This window comes from Eumetopias jubatus, unplaced genomic scaffold (genome assembly GCF_037043125.1).
Source record: "Eumetopias jubatus isolate StellerSeaLion01/CBP00866 unplaced genomic scaffold, mEumJub1_p1.0 scaffold_14, whole genome shotgun sequence".
In the NCBI taxonomy this organism is placed as follows: Eukaryota; Metazoa; Chordata; class Mammalia; order Carnivora; family Otariidae; genus Eumetopias; species Eumetopias jubatus.
This window is the reverse complement of record NW_028274820.1, coordinates 64,414,833-64,437,258: the sequence shown is the minus strand read 5'-3', so window position 1 is coordinate 64,437,258 and position 22,426 is coordinate 64,414,833. Positions and strand designations below refer to the sequence as shown.

The window sequence follows — 22,426 nt, the reverse complement described above, 5'->3', positions numbered from 1 at the left end:
CAGGAAGGCTTCCTTTCTGGAATGTCAGAGTTTGGAAAAAAACAGGGCAAAGCCAGGTGCTAAGGAGCTGCTCCAGCTTTTCTACTTCTGGGTATGCTCAGGTCACCATGGCTTTAAATCTGAACTTCACCCCAAAACCTTTGAAAATGAGGGATATGTTAATTTGCTTTTTGGTGGGCTGCTCCTGCTTGCCACTGCAGCAGGAAATTGGCAGGGGCAAGAAGGGACCAGTGGAGAGGAGCTCATCTTTGGAACACTTTGTTCCTTTTAATGAAGTGGCCCAAGATTTCTGGGGCATGGACTGAACACGTTGCTTCCAGAATTAAGTCTGAACTCCTTAGCCTGCTCCCCAAGGCTCCCCATTTTGGCTCGAGCTAGTCTTTCCTGCCTCAGCTGTCACTTCAAACCTGTATCTTCCACACACTCATCATTGCTTGCCCTTGCCCAGATCCCAGCCTTCAGAGCCTTTGCTCTGGCTGTTCCCTCAGCCGGGAATGCCATTTCCCCAACTCTGCTTTGAGAAATCTTGTCTATGCTGCCTCTCACTCTCCACCTCCTGTGCTGTCCTTCCCTATCAGAAAGAAGGTCTCCCTCTGCCCTCCCTTGGCCTCATCATCCTTTGTGAGAGCTCACACCCTGCCCTGAATTACTTACTTAGGCGCCTATGAAACTGCGTCTAATTTATCTTTCGTCCTCTAATGGTGATGGTGGCTGCTGGGGAGTTTGTGTAGAAATGAATTTAATGTTGCCAAGGTCAAAAGTGATTCATTAAAAGGCCATTGTCATGTTAATATTAGTTTTCTTGAATCTGGTAAGAAGACTTCTAAAAGTGATTTTTAAAGCTTTCCCTGGTAGTTCCCGGGGAGATCTTCTAAAAAGTGTGGCTTCGAAAACCCAGGTTTAAAGTGTGGTCTTCCCCCACCTAACCCCTTCCGTGCTTTTGCTCCTGCCCTCACTAGGAGAAAGCATTTGGCACATTGGTATGGTCTGCAAGTTATAAGGGACCTCAAAAAGTGAGCTGGTCACTTCCTGGTGAGAGAGCTGCCAGCTTATTTCAGATCTCTGGACATTTTTTCATTTATTGCCATCTGTCCTTCTTCTTCCCTCCTTCCTTCAAAAAATGCTTATTGAATTTTACTACATTAAAAGGTAACAATTTAGCACAATGCCTGCCTCATGGTGCACATTCAATAAATGGCAATTGTCATTATTCAAGGCCCTAAGCTAATATCATGGGGGTAGTTGATGAAGATAAATCAGACTTAGAACCTGGTATTCAAGGAATTTGTACTCTTGAGGTGATGTGATCTGTCCATATATGACTTTTTACTAAGTAGAAACTTGTAAGTGCCTTAAGAGACAAATTTAGAAATTTTAGGCCAATTCTAGACATTTGAGAAAACACAGATAATAAAAAAGGAAGACGAAAATCACCTGTAATTTTATCACCCAATGCTAAATATTAATATATCTTTATATACTCCCAGCACTTTTTGGTATATATACTTTTTTAAACAAAACACAATGATGATATTTGATATTTAACATCTTATTAGCTTTGTTTGATGCTATATGTAAAGCATTTATTTAATCAATCTATTGTTGGTTATTTAGTGTCTTTTGATTTTTTTTTGTCATGATAATGAAGAAAGACTAAATTTTTGAGAACATCCATAAATACTTTTGAGAATTCATTTGTAGAAGTATAACTGCTTGGTCCAAGAATATGTATATTTTTAGGGATTTTAAACTTTTTTTTTAAGATTTTATTTATTTATTTGAGAGGGAGAGAATGAGAGATAGAGAGCATGAGAGGGAAGAGGGTCAGAGGGAGAAGCAGACTCCCTGCTGAGCAGGGAGCCCGATGTGGGACTTGATCCCGGGACTCCAGGATCATGACCTGAGCCAAAGGCAGTCGCTTAACCAACTGAGCCACCCAGGCGCCCTATTTTTAGGGATTTTAAAACACACTTATTGCTCAACTAACCTCTGGAAATACCCACTTACATTCCCACCAGCAGTTTATCAAAATGCTCATAGGACTCTCGTGAATACCAGACACTATCGTTTCCAAAAACATTGCTGGTTTGAGAGGTGTACAGAAGTATCTCAATTCCACATGTTATTTCACTTCTTTTATAAAATTGTATTTTTATTTCCTTTGCCTATATGTTTTTCCTCTGGGTGATTTTATCATTTATTTTAATTTGCATATACTCTTAGTGTACAGTGTATAATATATGTTAATTATACATATAACTAATATGTTAGTGATAGATAATATATAAGTATAATACTATATATTATATGACAATTACCGTATATCAATCACATAATTATATAATTAATATATCAATAATATACATTATACATGCACATGTCATTTTTTCTTTTAAGTTGACTCCATGCCCAGCATGGAGCCCAATGTGGGGCTTGAACTCATGACCCTGAGATCAAGACCTGAGCTGAGATCAAGAGTCAGACACTTAACCGACTGAACCACCCAGGTGCCCCAACGCATACATATATGTCTGTGTGTGTGTGTGTGTGTGTGTGTGTACACACACCTATATACATACCCAGGTGACCCTGGGTGACCTTTGAACAAAACAGGTTTAAACTGCACAGGTCTACTTATACATGGATTTTTTCCAGTAAATACAGTACAGTACTGTAAAATATATTTTCCCCTCCTTATGGTTTTTCTAATTACATTTTCTTTTCTCTAGCTTACTTTACTATAAGAATATATTATGTTGTACATATAACATACAAAATGTATGTTAATCAACTGTTGACACTATCAATAAAGCTTCCAGTCAACAGTAGGCTATTAGTAGTTAAGTTTTTAGGGAATCTAAAGTTCTATGTGGATTTTCAATTGTGTGGTGCATTGATGTCCCTAACTCCCACATATTCAAGGGCACCTCTCCCCCCCATATATGTGTGTGTGTGTGTGTGTGTGTATAATTTGTGAGTGCTGTGTCATGTATATTACAAATATTTCTTCCAGGTAGGAGGACTCATATTCCTGCAACATCAGTGTGTGGCAGTTAAGACTTGCTTTGAAACATACAGATATCTTGTAGTCCACAGCCATGGTTGCCTGTGTTAGGAAGAAAAAATTTTTTCTCTACCGTTTAAGATTCTTCTAGAATCAAACTGACATGAGACAGATGAATGGAAGAAAATCAAAGTTAATTATGTACATACTGGGAATCCACACAGACATGAGATTCCAAAGACAGGCAGACAAAATGAGGTATATATGTCATCCTGAACTGAGGAGAAGGAGGTGGGGGTCTGAAACTTCAAAGGGAAGGAAAGCAATTCACAAGAAGATGGGAATGAGTAAATGTTTGCTAAACAAATGTTTGCTGGGCCATTCAGAAACAATGGGGGCATAGAGAGGAATTTTAACAAACAGACTTTGCTAAGTTCCTCCCTCTCTGTCATCCCTAGTTCATATTATAGTGTAGTTATCAATGGCTCTCTTCTTGGAGCAGGTCCTCTAAATCTTTTAGGCTGTTAGGGGGAAGGTCAAAGTTTCTAAGTCTTTTGGGCCTTGATTGTTTTCCGCTGAAAGTAATCTGCGTACAAAAGTAGCACATTTTGGGATGATCTGCCCTTGGCCCCTACACCAACTAGTCACATTGTTTCTGCAGGGTGGAGTAAGTAGACATCCCTCTCTTACCATGTGAGAGAATCCTGATGAGATCCTGGTGGCTCCCAGATTGCTCCTTTTCTCAAGTATCTGACATTGTCATTAGGAACCACTTCCTATTCTAGTCTGAATTAATAAATGCAAAATTTCTAGGTCAAAGGACTTTACTAAAAGAATTCATGTTATGGTACTGGCAACTCAAAAGATTCTTACTAGGGGAAACTGATGAGGACAATGGAGGTCTTGGGAGTTCTGCAGGAGGGGAAATGTGACCCACCCTGTGACAAGGTCAAGAATAAAGTTTGGAGGGCTTCTGACAAAACTCTTTATTGAGTGGACATTTCTGGGCTAAGGGGAGGCATCCACTTCTGGTTCAGACTGGCAAGGAGAAGGCTTCAGCTATGTTCTCCATGGGGGTGATACAGCCGAGGGGCTGTTTGGGCATATATGGTGCACTTTTGGTAGTTGTATGGTGGGGGGCTGTGGACAGGCTCTATAGACAGTAAGCAGAGCCCAGAGGAATTAAATGTTTTGCAGAGTGAGGTACAGTCCTTCACAATGAGGAATTTCCCTAAGCACCAATAACACCCCCATGTAGAAGAATTGAGGGTTCCCTCTGACATGGAAGCCTGAGGCTCCTAACAGGCCTGTGCCCTGGCTTTGGGGCCTCTGGGACATTGACGGTCAAGGCTGCAGTGAGAACAGGTGCTGCCACATGTCATATGTAGCTGTGGGGTTTGGACCAGGCTCTGAGCTAGGTACTTTACTCAGCTCATTTGCTCACCTTTCACAACTCTGAAAGTTATCTGTTATGACCCCATTGTAGGAGAAGAAACCCCTAAGAGACTCTGAGAGGGACTAATTTGCTGGAAGTCGCAAGCTAGGAAGTAGCCAAGTTGGATTCAAACCATATCTGCTGTGACCCCTCAGCCCAGAGTTTGCCTCACACCATGCTGCCTCCCACAGTGGACTTTATTTCTGCCTAAGCCTTGGAACCAGCCTGTCATCCCGATGAAGAGAGATCAGGGAGTTTGCCAGGTCTCCTGGGCCAGTGCAGGCAGCAAGGGTCAGAGCATTGTCACAGGTGGGGCTGGGCTGCTCCTGGGAGGAATATCAGGTCGAAGAAACAGGGCTTGCTAATCTGCTTCCTACCAGGGATCCTCTTCAGCCTCATCATTCCCCATGTCCCAACTCAAATGTTCTTGTGTCCTCTTTATATAATTTTCTCAGGTCATGAAATCAGGTTTGCGGTCAAGAGGTCTTGGAAGTAAGACTATGAAGTTCAACAGGTGCCATACCAGAAAGCACTGACTGTCATCCTGCGTTGGTGATTTGAGAGTTCCATCCCTAGGAAACCATTGAATTTTCGATTATAGCAAGTGATTATAATGATTAGTATTAATTTAAGGCCATATGTTGAAGTTCAAGTGTAATTTGACTCTGGTGAGGTACTTGTGAACCAGCATTTGAGTATGGAACAAATAGATATGGGGGGAGTTGCAGTATTCTTGTTCTCCAGAAGAACTCACCTGATCTTCTGGGGCTTGGATATTTATTTGAGTTTTTATTAAGTGCATGCACAGATTTTTACCTTCTCCACAAGGCTGCCTGAAATATAAACACACAGCCTTCCCCACTAAGTGAAGTATGTCTGCAAAAAACAAAAGCACTTTTTTTTTTTTAAACCACCTGAGTGGGCCTCACTTAATCTCTTTTGGTACTCCTTACCACTCATTCCACAGATGAGAAAATGGGGCTCCAGGGGGGCCCTCCCTTCCCTTCTCCCCTTAGTGATGACCTCTAGGATGTTGGAAGCCAAGGGCTTGGAGGATGTGAAGTTGGTTGGGTGTATGGCAAAGAAGCTGCTTCCTTCAAATATGAACCTGGTGTTTTGGAAAATTCTAGGCTTGTGCTGAAGTGGTGTTGCTAACAGAGGGATGTGTTTCCTGTAGCAACAACCACTGGCTCCCTTGCTCCTATGTTTCTCTCTGTGGGGTTGTCCCAAAGGAGGAAACATAAGGGGCCCCGAGATAGCAGAGGCCCAGGGGGCCGGGAGTGAGTGTTCCTGTTCCACCCTTGGATTGCGGGAGCTGGGAACCCAGGCTAAGTGGAGGAGGTCTGCTGGTGGATGCTCCTGTCACAGGGCTTCTAGGGTGGGCCGGGCTCTGTGGTAAATGAGGCCAGGGTGACTCGGCTGCATGCCCTGGGGTGGGGACCACCCTCCAGCCCGGGCATAGAGGCCCCTGGCCTCCCTTGGTGCATATGGCTCAGAATTTTCTCAGTCCAGTGTGGTCTCTGTGCTCGCTTGGCTGAGTGTCCTGTCTGCTTGTCTGTCTGGGTGGAGGCAAGACCTTTGGGTATTGCCTGCTTGGTTGGGGGGTGATGGTGGGGAGCAAAGAACTGAATAAGGATCCAAGGCAAGATATTCTGCAGCCACCTCCCAGTACCCATGGACCTAATTTCCTCCTCTTCCCATCTCTGAGAAGACTGGAGCCGAGTGAGGTGAAGGGGTATGTGGAATGAGGGGTTGTGCAACCTGGGCCTTGCCATCTCTACTGTGGCACCCATCTCTCCGACCCCACTGTGACTCTAGGGCAAATCACTCTCTGAGCCTCCGCTTCCTCATATGTGAAATGGAGAGTGTGAATCTTAGTTATGGAGCTGTAGTGAGGATCAGGTGAAGTTATGCAAGAAAAAATTGCTTTAACTCTAAAATGCCATTAAAATGCTTCTTGCAATTAAGGAAGACTTCATACTGGTTAAAACTTGTGCACCACTCTTCACAGCATTTATCCTTCAACAAAGGGCAGCTGTATCTGTAGCTTGAGGAATGAGGCTCTCACGATGGGGTTTTGATCGTCGGCCAGCAACTGGAGTACACAGTTTTAAGGATGCGTGTCAGTGGAGAGCTTGCATTTGTAGTGAGAAACCCTGGGCTTTGGAGTCACACAAAGACTTACTGTGCTGGCCACGCAAGTCAGTTAGCTTCTCTGAGCCTCAGTTTCCTTCTTAGAACAAGTGGGGCAGTACCACCTCCCTTGTGGGTAAACCACAGCCTGGGGAGTGAGGTGCCATGCACAGGGCCTGGCTGTCACACTGTGTGTCTTTGCTCAGTGTCCCTTCCCTTCACCTGAAATCATGCTGTGACTAGAGCTGGCTCTGGCTGGGAGTGGATGAAGGTCAGTGGTCTGATCCTGAGGGTTTGTGGGTGCACTGTGGCAGGCTCAGCAGTGGGTCAGCCTGTGCTGGTGTGGGAGTGGCCACTAGGAAGCCCTGTACAGCCGTGCTTGTCCCCAACACAGGAACAAGAGCATAGTGTGCACTGGGCACTCCTCTGCCTTCCCATGGACTGATGCCCCTCCCTGGGCCACACAGTGTACCTGGAATGTCTACCCAGCCTCCACGGACCTGGCAGAATCCACCTGGGGCCATGGGGAAATTGGAGTCGTTCTAGCATTGTAGGAATGACCTTCTGAGCCAGGCCTGTGGATCTGTCCTGGGACACAGAAGAAAAAGGGCAGCGGGATGGTTAAATTGGACTTATTAGAGTTCAGAATATGACGGGCTCTGGAGTTAGATACTTGGGGTTCATATTCTGAACCCCATCTTCCTTTTGTTGTGATCTTAGAGAGGTGGCATCACATAGCTAAAGGTCAGTGTCCTAAGCAATAAGTGGACATAATAAATAGTATCTACCTTGCTGGGTTGGGACATTAAATGAGATAAAATGCAAGTAGACCTCCTAGGCATTGTCTTTGTCCATTTGGGTTGCTATAGCAATACCACAGACCTGGTGGCTTAAACAACAGGAATTGATTTCTCATAGTTCTGGAGGCTGAGAAGGCACCAGCATATTTGGTGTCTGGTGAGGACCTGCTTCCTGGTTCATAGATGGCCATTTTCTTGCTGTGTCCTCACATGACAGAGATCAAGGGACCTCTCTGGGGTCTCTTTTATATTTTATAAGGGTGCTAATCCTATTTATGAGGGCTCCATGCTCATGACCTTGTTACCTCCCCAAGACACCACCTTCTAATACCATCACACTGGGGATTAATGTTCAACATATGAATTTTGGGGGGGGGGATACAAACAGTCTATAGCACTATTATTATTGGAAGTTAGTAAACATTTGCCAAATATAGCATGAACTAGACACTCTGGAAGAACATGGAGAACCATGGGGGGAAATGCCCAATTCTGGACTCAGAATTGAGAACTGGGGTTAGTTTCTTACCAACTTGCTCTTTAATCCTGGGCGAGTCACTTAACATGGGCATCAGTTTCTCCATGTGTAAATGACTGGTTGAGTAAGAAAATCTCTGTGGTTTCTGCCACTCAGGAAGGAGGTGAGCCTTGAGTCCTAAGGGCCACCATAACTTTCCCAGAGTGGGAAGATTCAGGGGAATGGCTAAATGAGGTGCACTGGGATTTCTGGTGAAAGATGCTTTGCAGAGTTCAGAGCAAAGCAGAGGTAAATTGGTTGAAAGACTAGTAAAGAGTTAAAATTATTCTTGGAATAAGTAGCCTAGATTGCATGTATATAATTTTGTGTGGTAATTCTGATTCACAGTGAGTTTGATAACCACTGAGCTAGACTCAAGGAAGTAACCAAAGGCAGGTGGCTGGGTAGCTGCCTAAGCCTTCCAGCCACTCCACCTTTATGTTATCAAATCCTAGTGGGAAATGGGGTGAACAGGTGAAGATTTCCAAGTGTGTGTTTGTCAGCAGGGTTAGGTCCATTCTGATGGTATAGGAAGGCTTCATGGCTTCAATTCATATTCCTAGATTTGTTGATTATGCACCATAAGTGTGATAATAAATAGTAGGTATGGGAGCGTCTAGCATGGGTTCTGCTTAATAAATGCTGGCTGGATTTGAGAGGTGGTATGTACAGAGGTTAAGAGCATGGATTCTGGAACTTGACTACCTTGGTTTGAATTTTGGCTTCACAGATTATTAGCTTTGTGATCTTGGACGAGTTACTTACCCTTTCTGTATCTCAATGTGCTCATCTGTTAAATGGGGATAATTATATTTCCTGTCTCTTGGGGTGTTGGAGGATTAAACGAGTTATGTACATCGAGCACTTCGAACAGCATGTGGTACATAGTAAGTTCTGTATAAATGTTTGTTATAATATTATTTTTGTATTATTGTCATATTCATAATATATATCCATAATGATAATATATTTCTATAATAATATTATAGTGAAGATAATAGTAATAACCATCTCTGAGTCCTGCTTGATCAAACACTTGTATATACTGTTCTTTGAAAAGCTGTAATTATGACCTTGATCTTCTGCTTTCTGATGTTCAAAATTGGCATTTCCTGCCAAAAGGCATTCACTTTTGTGTCCTTGGGCATTGGTGTCCTGATTCTGTACAGTTATTTTCAATGAATCCATGGTGGACCTACAAATGCTCCCATCTTCTCAACCAGTTTATCATCTTTTAGGATTTAGTGTGTCACTTGTGATGGCTTTGCAACGTGAGTCCCTAATTTCCAGCCCATTTTTAGATGGGGCTGACTCTCCCAGCCCAGGAGGGTAGGTGGAAAGGAAAGTGATGCAGGAGACCTGGGCTCTAGGCCCAGTGCCAGCCCATCCTGTCCCTGTGACTGTGGGAAAGATCATGAATCTCTTTGAAACTCAGGTTCCTCATTTGTAAACAGGGATGGCAATTCCTTCTTTGTTGTGTTGGGAGAGTTCAATAGGATGAAGAATGTAAGAACCTAGCTCACTCTAGGTGCCCAATAATTGGTAGCTATTGTGATGATGGAGAGGCCCTGCAATCAGGGAGTGGGCAAGTCTCCCAGGCCTACATCTGCTTCCCTGGATGGTGCTCACCAGCCTGCCGCCTGGCTGCCTCCCACAGACCCCCACCAGCCACTTGTGTTGAATGCTGGCAGGCCTGCAAGGCTGTCTTTGTTTTAGTATAGGATTTCCAACCAGGCTGGTATCTGGAGCTCCTGCCTTACCCCAGCCGAGTGCTTCCAGCAGGGTCTGGGTAATTGGGTGACAGCTGCTCTGGGGAGAGCTGGTTGGCACTTCTTGTGCTGTTTGGCAGGCGGGCTCTGGAGTGTAGTGGGTGCTTGGCCTGAGAACCAGGCCTTCCCCAAGGAGCCCTGGGGAAGTGGGGCTTGGAAGCAAAGTTATTGGAAGTTGGTTTTTACTTATGGATTTATGATTTTCTTCTCATAACGCTTTCCTTTTTTTTTTTTTTTTAAGTAGTTTCCATGCCCAGTGCGGGGCCTGAACTCAGGACCCTGAGATCAAGAGTCACATGCTATAGTGACTGAGCCAGCCAGGCACCCCTGTAAACTCTTTCCTATTCATACTTTCCCCTCCATCTCCCCTGCCTTAGTTCAGACCCTCCTCTTTCTCACTGAGTCTATTGCAGTATTTCCAACTGGCCTCCCCTCCACACTCTTCTCAACACAGCAACTAGAATGTTCTTTTGGAACATACAACTGATCTCTCTGCCCTCCAGCTTAAAACTGTCCAGTAGCAGATTGCTGGGGGAAGATGGCAGAGTAGGAAGATCCTAACCTCATCTGTCCCATGGATACAACTAGAAAACACCCACATCAGTGCAAATAACCCAGAAAATGACCCAAAGATGGGCAAAACAGATTCTCCACAGCTAAATGTAGAGAAGAAGCCACAAGAAAGTGGGTAGGAAAGGCGGAGATGCAGCTGGGAGCTCAGTGGACCCACAGGGACTATCTACAGGAGGGAGAGATGCTGCAGACTCAAAGAGAGGAGGGAAACAGACCCTTACATCAGGCACCCCAGATATGGGGAACTTGCATGGGGAAGATGAATCTCCCTAATATTTGGCTTTGAAAACCAGAGGGGCCAAATTTCATGGATTCTTACTATCAGCGGGGCTTAACACTTGGAACTTTAAAAATCAGTGGACTTGTCTCTGGGAGAGCTGGAAGGTAGATAGGAAACTGAGTCCCTGCCCTTAAAGAGACAGCACAACAGTCCTACAGAGATACAGCATAGAAACAGCAGTTTGAAAAACACCTGGGGTATACAGGAGGGGGATTTGTTTACTAATCTCAGAGTGTGTGTTGGAGGGAGAGAGATCATTCAAAGACTCCTCTAGCAACAAAGGAGCTGGTTGGCACCATTTTGCTCCCCTGCCCCCAGCCTAGACACATACAGACACCTGCAGGAACTAGTGTGATGCCAACACTCACTACCTAACTTGCTAACACTGCTTGCTCTGCCCCTGTGTACTTTTGTGGATCTGCCCCCCCCCCACACCTCCCCTGCTCCTCCACCCCTCCAGACCTTTCTGGCACCATGCACTCTGCCCCCATGCTCTCCTGAGGACTTGCTCCCTCCAGCCTTGTGGCAGGAGTTTTCTAAAGCAGCTCCAGGTCTCTTCCCACAACAGACCTATGCAAACCTTGCTAACACTGCACACCCTCCCCCTGTGTTCTCCTGCAGTCCTTCCCCCTCCAATACACTCTTGGCTAGAGCCCATCCAAAGTGGTACCATAAGCCTAGCAGTGTGCAAGCAGCTCTGACGGGGCCAGCACCACTCCAAAGTGACTCCTGCCCTGGGGAGATAACTACACACGGCAGTCCAACTGTAGCCCCATCCATGGGCTGGGGTAGACATCTGGTCTGACTACAGGCACTGCCCAAAAATGAAGTCTTCTCAAAAGACCACACAGGGAAAATGCTCTGTAGTTCAGTGCTACTGCATTGCTGGTGAATGCCTGGTCTGACTCAGGTCAAGCCCAAGTGGCTGCACACTGGCCCAGTAACAACACAGAGACCAAACCTTGCCTACATCAAGCAAAGAGAGACATTGCAGTTGACTGGACTGAAGGCACATGCAGCTCAGCCACAATAGTAGGGTGCACACCACATGCAGGAGGCATCCCTGAAGCACGAGTTTCTGGTGAACAGGGGACATTGCAGGGCACTACAGGACCTCTTCTTCATAAGGCCACTACTGTAAGAGCAGGAGAGGTAGCTGACTTTCCTAACACAGAAACAGACACAGAGAGTTAGACAAAATGAAAAGATAGAGGAATATGTCCCAAATGAAAGAACAGGACAAAATCATAGCAAGAGAACTAAATGGAACAGAGATAAGTAACAAGCCTGATAGAGAATTTAAAGCAATGATCATAAATATATTCACTGGACTTGAGAAGAGTGGAGGACCTCAATGAGACCCTCAACAAAGAGATTGGAAATATAAAAAGAACCAATCAGAAATGAAGAATTCAATAACTGAGATTAAAAATAGACTAGATGGAATAAATAGTAGAGTAGAAGAAGCAAAAGAATGGATTAGCAACCTGGAGGACAGAATAATGGAAAAAACAGGAGTGAGAAAAAAAATAACAAAAAATGAAAATAGGGAACTCAGTGACACCATCAAGCATAATAAGATTCGCATTATAGGGATCCTAGAAGGAGAAGAGAGAGAAAGGGGGCAGAAAATGTATATGAATAAATAATAGCTGAAAATCTTCTGAATCTGGGGAAAGAAGCAGAAATCTAGATCCAGGAGGAAGAGAGAGCCCTCAACATCAACCCAAAGAGGTCCATACCAAGACACATAATAATTAAAATGGCAAAAAGTAGTGATAAAGAGAGAATTTTATTTACTTATTTTTAAAAAATATTTTTATTTATTTATTTGACAGAAAGAGACAGTGAGAGAGGGAACACAAGCAGGGGGAGTGGGAGAGGGAGAAGCAGGCCTCCCGCTGAGCAGGGAGCCCAATGTGGGGCTCCATCCCAGGACCCTGGGATCATGATCTGAGCCGAAGGCAGACGCTTAATGACTGAGCCACCCAGGCACCCCAAAGAGAGAAATTTTGAAAGCAGCAAGAGAAAAAAAAAACAAACAGTTACATACAAGGGAAACCCAATAAGGTTATCAGCCCTGTGGCCGTAGGAGGAACATGGGCTGAGAAGAGGCTGGAGATGGGCTGAGATTCTTCTGGCCAGCTGAAGGATTTGGGTCTTTTTCCCCCAAGAGCAGTAGAAGGAAACTGGTGGTTTTAAGCAGAAGTGACACAATTGGATTCGCAAAAGCACCCTCTGCCTGCACTGGGGTGATTCAGTCCGTTGAGTGTTGACTGGTCCTGCTATTTTGTTGTACCTAGCTACTACTGTGCGTGGGAGTTCCTCCTCTCTGGCTGGGCCTTCCTGTATCCTTCTGAGTATTCATTCTCTCTTCGGAACAAATTGGACAAACTTTCAGGCTGCCAGAGAGGCAGGTGGTCGGTGGGGGCTGGAGGCTGTCTTCATTTTCCTAATTACTTAATTCATTTTTTAACAAAATGAAGATAGGATTATTAATTTTATTTGCCTATAAAAATAAGTCAGATTCATTTTAGGAACTCAGGAAAGAAAACCTTATTATCCAGAGATGACCTATATTAGTATTCAGGTGAATCTGTTTCCATATTTTCCTTTATCTATGTTCACTTAATATTCTATTACAGTTTTATATTTAAGTGGGGTCATACATGTTGTTCTATTGCTTGCTTTTTATTTTATTTTATTTTTTTATTTTTATTTTTTAAAGATTTATTTATTTGAGAGAGCAAGAATGAGAGAGAGAGAGTACATGAGAGGGGGGAGGGTTAGAGGGAGAAGCAGGCTCCTTGCTGAGCAGGGAGCCCGATGAGGGACTCGATCCCGGGACTCCAGGATCATCGCCCTATTGCTTGCTTTTTAAAACTGAATTGTTGGGCACCTGGGTGGCTCAGTTGGTTAAGTGTCTGCCTTTGGCTCAGGTCATGATCCCAGGCATCCTGGGATTGAGTCCCACAGCCCTGTGGCTGTAGGAGGAACATGGGCTGAGAAGTCCTGGGATTGAGTCCCACATCAGGCTCCCTTTTCAGTGGGGAGTCTGCTTCTCCCTCTGCTGCTCCCCCCCCACTCCTGCTTGTGCTCTCTCTCTCTCAAAAATAAATAAATAAAATCTTAAAAAAAAACCCAAAACCTAATTGTATGTATGGACATTTAAAATTACTCTGTTTACTCTCTTAGTACGTAAGCCCTCTTTTGTGCTTATCTCAGTTTTTCTAATCCCCCCACTTTGTTGTACCCCAGAGCCAGGTGAAACTTATCTGAGCATTTCACAGCATGGTCTGTTTAGACAGTGATGTCTCACCAGTTCACACACACACACACACACACACTCACACACACACACACACTCCACGTTCACTTATTCCCCCTCTCTCTCTCATTGAGCATTTGTGATTTGCCAGGCACTATTCTAAAAGCTTTGCAAGTATCTGCTCATGTAATTCCCCATTTTCTGATGAGGCAGGGAAACAAAGGCACTTGCCTGGGAAGTGGAGAGACTAGGGCTTGAGTCCAGGGTATCTGAAGCTTTGGTGGTTATGTGTGAACCTGACTATGCATGGGGGATGTCAGTGGAAGGGCTCTTCCTATTCCTGTGGCACATACCTTTGGTAAAAATTTGAAGCAGTTTGGGACATCCAACATTTCCTCTGATCCCAATGAGAGGGTTTATGACCTTGTACGAGGGAGGTAAACTGGGTATTAAGCTCTTAGTACCAGAATGTTTCTTATAGTTTATTTCAACTGAAAGCTCATTTGGTCATGTATTGCTTCATTCATTCTTCCACAAACATTTGCTAGGTGCCCATTGACTGCAATATATAAGGTGACATTAGACAATTTTCTCATTCTTGAAGAGTGTGTGGGCTGGTAGACTGATATTAAAAAAATAACGTCCCTGGGCCAAGTGTTATCTGAGGGATTTATAAGGAATGAGGGTAACACAGGGGTAGGAAGGTCTCACTGCCTGCAGGAGTCAGCAAAGGCTTGGACTCAATTTTTTTCTGTCTTTTCTTATCTTTTTTTCCTTCCCTTCATTCAGTTTTATTGAGGTGCAATTTACATACCATAAAATTCACCCATTTTGAAAGTACAGTTCAAGATTTTTAGTAAATTTACGGAGTTGTGCAATCATCACTGTGTATAACTACTCCACTGTTTTATTTTGAATAGTGCTCATTATATTGATACATACATTTGTGTATCCATTCACCAATCAATGGACACAGGTTATTTCTGGTTTTTGGCTATTATGAATAATGTTGCTCTAAACATTCATATACAGGTATTTTTGTGGATATAGGTTTTCATTCTCTTGGGTAGATTCCTGGGAGTGGAATTGCTAGATTGTATGGTAAATTAATGTTTAACTTTCAAGAACCTGCCAGACTGCCTTCCAAAGTGGCTATACCATTTTACAATCCTACCAGCCACGTAAGAGTCCTTGAGCAGAGTTTTAAAGAAGTAGGAATTAGCTAGATCTGTGTTTTTCCAAATACTGCAGGGGCAGGGCTGGCTGCATAAGAACCAAATGGGGAGCTTGTTAAAGATCTGGTACAGGAATCGGAGATTCTGATTCTATAGTTATGCAATGGGGCCCAGGCAATTGCATTTTAGAAAGTTTTCTAAGTAACTCTGATGCGCAACTTTGTTTGGAAATCACTGAATTGGATGAGGTTGAGGATGGGATGGGCAGGGGAGAGATTTGGGAACATTCTAGGCAGAGAAAATGGCATGCAAAAAACCAGCATAATATGTCATTTAGTGGTTAGCAGTAGGAGCCTTGGGATTTCATATTCATTGTAGGAGAATTTATTTTGCATTCTGATATTGCGACTGATTCTCTCTGGCTTGCTGTGCAATCACTGCTATTTGCTCTTCTTTTCTGTAGTTTGGAGGTGTATTAGGTTTTCTCTAACGGAAATGACAATATTTAAACATTCTAGGGAGACACAGTATAGATCCCTTAGTTAAGCACCTTGCGGCTTCAGTTTATGTCTGCTTCAGTGCAAGTCCTCTGGCTCCTTCTTCCCTCCTGGTCCCTGTTGATGGAAGTTGCATTTACTGACTGTGCCGACACTTCACCCTGGGTCTCTGGTGGCTGTCAGTCTGAGCTCTACAGAAATGGGAGATTAAGGCCCTCTGTGAATCAGGAGTTGGGATTTTGGTGGTAGGGCTGTTTGCAGAGTTGGATGCATGACGAGGGGAAACTTGTAGTCATTACTGAACAGATGCCCTTAATGAAGTCTCTGCTGAATTTCCAGCTGGCAGTGAGAGCTCTGCATTGGGATGGGAACATCGCAGTCACTGGATCATTATGTGACATCACATCCTCCCCTTGTTGTCATCATCCCACTGAAAGTGTCCCTCAGGGTGAGGGCAAGCCACATCTTTTTCCATTAATGGGAATCCGTGGTGCTTTCTTCCATGCTAAGGAGAAAAAGAACTAGTGTGTTCATGCTCTTTGAAAGGAGGAAAAGCTTAACAATTTTCAGCATGATTTTACTACTATTGTTATTATTTTAACAATTATTACACAGTTGTACATGTTGACTGTAGAAAAATTTATAAAATAAAGATTGGCAAAGAGAACACAAAATCCTACTCATGATATCAATGTGTACAGACAATCACCGTTAACATTTTGGTAATTTTTTTTTTTTCTGCTTGAGTTTTAACACATATGTACACTTCTTATTATTGTTTAGATATGAGACCATTGCTGTATTGTTTTTTACCTTTTCCCCCTACCTAACAATGTATGATTAATATTATTTCATAGCAAAGTCTTCTTCAACAGAGTTTCTAAGGTACCCTTGGTTTATTTAGCTGATCTCTGCTGTTGGATGTTTATGTTCTTTGTTTTCTTGTCTGTCACAAATACCATTCAGTGACTATCATAATTTCTACAGCTTTGTAAATCTTTTTTGCCTGAGGATAAACTCTTTGAAGTAAAGTTGTTGAGTAGAAATATTTTTAAATCTTTTGAAATATATAATCTAACCCCCTTACAGTGTTGAACCAGCTTGTAATTCCACACATAACGTATGAGTTGGCCTGTTGACCTTTACTTACATTGGATCTCAACCTTTAAAGAAGTTGTACTCTGATATGTCAAACAATGGCATATAACTCTTCTGTTAATTTATTTGATTATTTGTGGGTTCGAACGCTTTTTTTCTCATGTTCTTTTATAAGCAGCTTCTGTATTTCTTTTATAAATAGCATATTCATTTTTCTATTTGGGTGTTCCCTGATATAAAGTTTTTATATATTAAGGCAATTAAACTTTGATGATATTTGTTGTAAATAATTTTCACCACTTGTAAATATACCTTTTAACTTTGATGTTCAGACATATTTTAAAATAAACCAATTTTTTCATTTATGGTTCATGTTTAGTAAAACCTTCTACACTGAAGAGATTAGGAAAATCTGCATCCCTGTTTTCTTCTAGGACTGTATTTATAGTTTTATTTATTTATTTATTTTTAATAGAATATAGTTTATTTTTTTATTTTTTTCATGTTTTATTTTTTATTGTTATGTTAATCACCATACATTACATCATTAGTTTTTTGATGTAGTGTTCCATGACTCATTGTTTGTGCATAACACCCAGTGCTCCACGCAGAACGTGCCCTCTTTAATACCCATCACCAGGCTAACCCATCCCCCCACCCTATAGTTTTATTTTTATAAAGTCTTTAATTGAAATCTCTGAATTCATCTAAATTTTTTTTGTAATAAGGTAGAGATTTAATTTTGTTTCCCCTCCAAATTATCCATTTTTCTCTACACCGATATAAAACAATTTCATAACATAATAATGTGACACACATATACATACACACATTTGAGTCTCCTTTTGGAACTTCTGTTTCCTTCTTCTTCCAGTCTTTTCCTATACTAGTTGATGCTTTTTAGTTATTGTAGCTTTGTGATACATTTTAAGATCCAATATGGCAAGGCTACACTCATTCATCTTTTTCAAAATGTTCTTGGCTATTCCTGCTCATTTTTTTTCTTGATGGACTTTAAATTGCTAATTTAAAAGTCCATTTAGAAGTCCTTAGAGGGGTGCCTGGGTGGCTCAGTTGATTAAGCGCCCGACTCTTGATCTCACCTCCGGTCTTGATCTCAGGATCATGAGTTGGAGCCCTGTTTTGGGCTCCACACTGGATGTGCAGTCTACTTAAACAAACAAACAGAAAGTCCTTAGGATTTTTAACAGAGTTGTAGTTAAGAGCATGATTTAGCAACTTCCTAGGTGGTCTGATTCTAAATAAACTTTAAACTTTTTCTTTTTTTTTTTAAAGATTTTATTTATTTATCTGACAGAGAGATAGAGAGGAGCACAAGTAGGCAGAGAGGCAGGCAAAGGGAGAGGGAGAAGCAGGCTTCCCGCTGAGCAGGGAGCCCGACTCGGGGCTCCATCCCAGGACCCTGGGATCATGACCTGAGCCAAAGGCAGCGCTTAACCAGCTGAGCCACCCAGTCGCACCCTAAATAAACTAAAAAATGTTCCCTGGGCACTGAGAAATAGAGCATATTTTCTGTTTTCATGTATATCACAAAATATACTTATTAAATTAATTTAACTGTGTTGTAATTATATAATCTCAACTGATTATCCAGATTAGGAATTATATTAATACTGTTATTCAGATACTTATCTATTTTTTTGGCTGCTTGACCTGATGAGGACTACTTGTTTATTAAAGACTTCTCATTATTATATCTTGTTCTTGTAAGTTTTTCTTTGTTTTTAGCTTTATATATTTTGGTACACTGTAATTTGTTTTGTAGAATTAATGAGAATTACATATTCACTGTCAGTTTTACTCTTTTTCAATGTAAATGATTCTCTGGATACATACCACTAAGTGGTTTTACCATTGTCTTTCTTCAGTTTTACACTATCCTTTGTTTGTATGTGTGTGTATATGTGTGAATATCTTATATTCTTACTATTAAAAATTCAAATTAACCAGTCCTCTCCTGTCTGCTCTCCAAAAGCTTTAAGCTCTCCCTAAATTTATATCTGACATCTTGGTGAACACCCTTTACTCTGTTGGGTTTGTGTGTATGTGAACACACACATTCACAATGTGCCCTAGGATCATTCTGTACATGCACTGGTGTGTAATTTACATTTTTTTTCCACTTAAAAATATGTTATCTTTTGGTTGCAGTAAAGACACAAAAAACCCCATTTTTTAAAAAGATTTTATTTATTTATTTGAGAGAGAGAGAATGAGAGATAGCATGAGAGGGAAGAGGGTCAGAGGGAGAAGCAGACTCCCCGCTGAGCAGGGAGCCCGATGTGGGACTCGATCCCGGGACTCCAGGATCATGACCTGAGCCGAAGGCAGTCGCTTAACCAACTGAGCCACCCAGGCGCCCAAAAAACCCCATTTTTAAATGAAGTTCTTCTTGGTATGAAATGTTCATATTTTTCATCAGATCAAGAAATTATGCTTCTTTCTCATTTTTTTGCCCTTATCCTATTTGTTTTACTCTGTACAATATTTTGTTTTTTGTTCCAATTTGATCGTTTTAACTTTTTAAATTGGGGAGATTAATATAATTATCATTATAATTGTTATATTTGCTCTTTCTGACATATTAACAATGTTTTCTACTGAAAAAAATGGCATGTTTATTTTTTTCTTTTTTGGTATATGGACTGTATTTTCTTTACCTTTTATCTTTCCTAGTGTTTGGAAGATATATGTTGTAGTATTTGTTACCTTTCATTTTTAAGAAGATTCTTTAATCAGCTTTTTCAGATTGTCAGAATCAGGTGTGACATGGCATCTTTGGTGATAAGGTATTTATCACACTTTTACTAGTTTTGCCCACTTCTTAGGCTATGTTGATACAACCTGGGGCTTAAAAATCCAGATAGTTTTTTATATGATTCTTTTTAGCATTATAGATTTTTCTCTTTAGGTAAGTTTTACGTTTGATTTTGTTTTTTTTTTTTTTAAAGATTTTATTTATTTATTTGAGAGAGAGAGAATGAGAGATAGAGAGCACGAGAGGGAAGAGGGTCAGAGGGAGAAGCAGACTCCCTGCTGGGCAGGGAACCCGATGTGGGACTCGATCCCGGGACTCCAGGATCATGACCTGAGCCAAAGGCAGTCGCTTAACCAACTGAGCCACCCAGGCGCCCATGATTTTGTTTCTTTTTAAACAATGTGATGGTTAATTCTATATATCAACTTGAGTAGGCTAAAGGATGCTCAGATAGCTGGTAAACATTATTTCTGGGTATGTCTGTGAGGGTATTTACAGAAGAGATTAACATTTGAATTCATAGGCTGACTATAGATCACCTTCCCCAGTGCTGGTGGGCATCATCTAATTTGTTCCAGATAAGGGAACTTCTCACGTCCATTACTGTGTGAGCCAATTCCTATAATAAATCTCCTCTTACATGTATCTGTATATATCTGGTTGGTTCTATCTCTGTAGAACTCTAACTAATACATACAGCTTTATTGAGATGTAACAGACCATACAATAACCTGCTTAAATATGCAATTAAAATTATTTTTAGTAAATTTACAGAATTTTGCCACTGTCACCACCATCCAATTTTTGAACATTTCCATCACCCCAAAAAGAACCCTTATACCCACTGATAGTCCCTGAACCCAATTTCACAGCCAGTTTTTCTGCCAATTGTTTATCTCTTTTAACTAGTTTTATTTCCCACTGCCAGTTACTTTTGTGCTTTTCTGGAACTGTCTTAATCTTCAGATTGTTGGATTGCAAATTCAAGAAACTTTCTAGAAGCTCCTGTGTCTCTTAAGAGCTCATGTATGTCAAAATACCTTTCTAACATGGCAGATAAATTGGTGGCATAAAATTGCTGGGTGGTAACTTTTTTCTTTTTCAAAATTCTATAGGCATTGATTCAGCATCTCTTTGGATTTAGCCTAGCATTAGAGAAATCTGAAGCCTGACTGATTTTTCATACTTTATAGGCAATCTGGCTTATCTTCCTGAGTGCTTATAGTTTTTCTTTTTTTTTTAATTAAAAAATTTTATCCTTGTAGTTAAATAGTTTTGTAAGCATAGGGGTAGATGTGGGTCTCTTTTAATTGACTTTTAGAGAAAGTCAAAGTTCTGTTTGATCTGTCTATGCAGTTTTTCTTCAGGTTAGGACAATTTCTTCTATTGTATCTTTGATTATTACTTGTCTTCCATCTCTTCTGAAGTTTCCTTTAGGAACACCCATTGGTCCTGTATTGACTTCCATTCTCTGTTTTCCACAACAAGAATCACTTTTTTTTTAAAAGATTTTATTTATTTAATTGACAGAGAGAGAGAGAGAGAGAGACAGAAAGAGAGGGAACACAAGCAGGGGGAGTGGGAGAGGGAGAAGCAGGCTTCCTGCCGAGCAGGGAGCCCGATGCGGGGCTCGATCCCAGGACCCTGGGATCATGACCTGAGCCGAAGGCAGTCACTTAACCAACTGAGCCACCCAGACGCTCCAACAAGAATCACTTTGATTTACATGTTCTTTCCCTGACTTCCCTTTGATTTGACCACCAAATGGATTTTGTATAGCATCCATTTTGTTTTTTAACTGTTTCCTGTGTTTTGCTTCTGCTGTTGAATTTTTGTTTTCACAGAGCCCTTCCTTCTTTTCTGCATTTGTTTTCTTTGCAACTTTAATCCATTTTAATTTCCATCTGCCCATGTTTATACTTTTTATGTTTTTGACCAAGTAGTCCAATCCCCTTATCATGTGTGGGGCATGTTGGTGTCATTACTCCCAGCCCAGTTTCCTATTTCCGTTAGACCATTATCTGATGAATCCTGCTTCACTGAAGTGGCATCTTCTGTCTCCTCCGTTGCTTGATTCTCTGGCCCTCTGAATGTGAACAGCCACAGTCATCAGTGTGCACTGCCATCAGGGTTCATCCTGATGGTATATGGCCTTGATCTAAGAGGAATGTACTGTGCTGCTACCAAGTCTCTTCTCACTCTCATCAATGTTGTACTTCCTAGAATTTGTGGTTTCTGATTAGATTTGGAAGGGGTAAGGGGTGGAGTTGGGGATGATGATGAGGGAACAGAACCTGAGGCTGAGAGATGGAAGCAGAAGCTTGAAGCGTCTTTATTTCTGTCAATCTCTCTCTCTCTCTCTTTGGTCTTGTGGTCTGTTCCATTCATCAGAGCCAGGCTGTGTCAAGAGCCTCAGCAGCTGTTGTTTTAATCCAGTGCCATCTATTTTATAATCCTCATCAGTTGCTCCCAGGTTCTGGTATTGGGCTGTGGCCAGTTTTAGTTTTGTTATGACTTTTTATCTTTTTCTTCTTTGCTATTAATGAGAACTCAGGAGCATCTGCATTGTGGCTTTATACCATTTTGGGCCAGAAGAATCATAGTTGATTTCCTAAGCTTGTGCAAAAAATTTTAAATGCCTATTGGCAATTGGTGAAGACTGCAAAAGTGAGGTTTAGAGAGGATTAAAAAATAACTATTCATATCTGAGTGGTGCCATATGTTGCTTATTGCAGGAAAACTTGGCGTGTGTGCAGTTTTTAAGTGATGTGCAGTGTAGGGATTTTTAAATTTTTTAAAGAATGAGTCCAGGAGCAGAAGAGTGAACAACCGTTTTTATAAAAGCCAGGATTTTGTTCTTTCTGTGCTAATCAAAGCTTCATTTCCCAGTTTTTTCTTTCTCCAGTGGTGGTCGTAGGGGTCATAATAAAAGTAACTGATGTTTGTTAAGTGGTTCTTGTGGACCAGGTACTGTGTAAAGGCTTCACAGGTAGTAGATCATTTAATCTTCACAACAACACCATGAGATATTATTCTTCCCACAGAAAGGTTAAATGATTTGCTTAAGATTCCAGAGCTTACAAGGGGCAGAGCCAGAG

At 41.8% G+C, this 22,426-nt stretch overlaps 1 protein-coding gene across 3 annotated transcripts in view; it reads left to right on the top strand.

The window, feature by feature from the left end:
• Window positions 1-22,426, top strand: part of PDE1C (phosphodiesterase 1C) — a 625,988-nt gene that overhangs the window by 90,332 nt on the left and 513,230 nt on the right. The gene's annotated exons all lie outside the window — the stretch shown is intronic.